This window comes from Equus quagga, unplaced genomic scaffold (assembly GCF_021613505.1).
Source record: "Equus quagga isolate Etosha38 unplaced genomic scaffold, UCLA_HA_Equagga_1.0 HiC_scaffold_6745_RagTag, whole genome shotgun sequence".
Lineage (NCBI taxonomy): Eukaryota > Metazoa > Chordata > Mammalia > Perissodactyla > Equidae > Equus > Equus quagga.
The window spans coordinates 1-957 of NW_025794370.1; positions in this window are offsets into that span (position 1 = coordinate 1).

Below are 957 nucleotides of genomic sequence, written 5' to 3' on the forward strand. Positions count from 1 at the left end.
CGGAGGGGACGCCCGGGAAGACGGGGTCTCGCGGCGCCGGCGCCCAGCAGCTCGGGGTCCCCCGAGGGGGCGGCTCCGGGCTCGGGTCCGGTCTCCCCTTCCTCTTAGCGAGGAGGCGGTTCCAGCCCCTGGTCGCCCTCGCTGGCTCCCACTCGCCCTCAAATCTCCCGACGCTCGGGCGAGGCGTTTCGGCCGGTTGCCGTCGAGCGCCCCGCCGCCTCGATCAGCAGTCGCGCTCCCGCTGCTTCGCGGGCTCTTTCTCGGGCTTCCGCACGTGTAGCGGCCTGGGCTAGTCGGGCCGGAGCGAGAGCCGGGGCTCCAAGCTGGGAAGAAAGAGAGCCGGCCGCCAGCGTCCCGCGGGCCCCTCCGGCCGCAGCCCGGCGGGAGCGCCGAGCTCGGGGCGGAGTGACCGCGGCGGACGGTGAGGCGGAGACCGCGGCTTTCGCGCCCTCGCTGCGGCCCGCGGCGGAGAGAGCGGGGCCGCGCCGCGATTCGCGCGGAGGCGCCTTGGGCGTTTCAAAGGCAGAACGAAGGGCGGCGGCTCGGTCGGGTCAGAGCAGGGAGGACCACGAAAGGGTGGTCGGTGCGAGGGCGACTGTCGCCCTCCTTCCTGAGGACCTTCCCGAGGAGCGGCTCTCGGTCCTTGAGAGGGGCGGTGTGGAGCCGCGGGGGGTCCGCGGTCTCGGTCGTGAGCCCTTCTGGACGGATGGACGCTGCGAGCAGGGAGGGCCGGGCCGGCTCGGGGCCGCCGCTGTCTCGGGCGGGCGTCCGACGGGGCCGGAAGCCGCGCTCCAGCCCGCCCCTGGCGCCGGCCCCTCCTGTCACACTCGGGTCTCCTCCCGGAGGACGCGCAAGATTTGGGCCACTCGACGCCTGTTTGCCGAGCGCGTACCCGGTGCCGGACAGCGTCCGGACACCTGGGAACGGGAAGCCCTCTCGGTGCTCACGTTTTCGTTA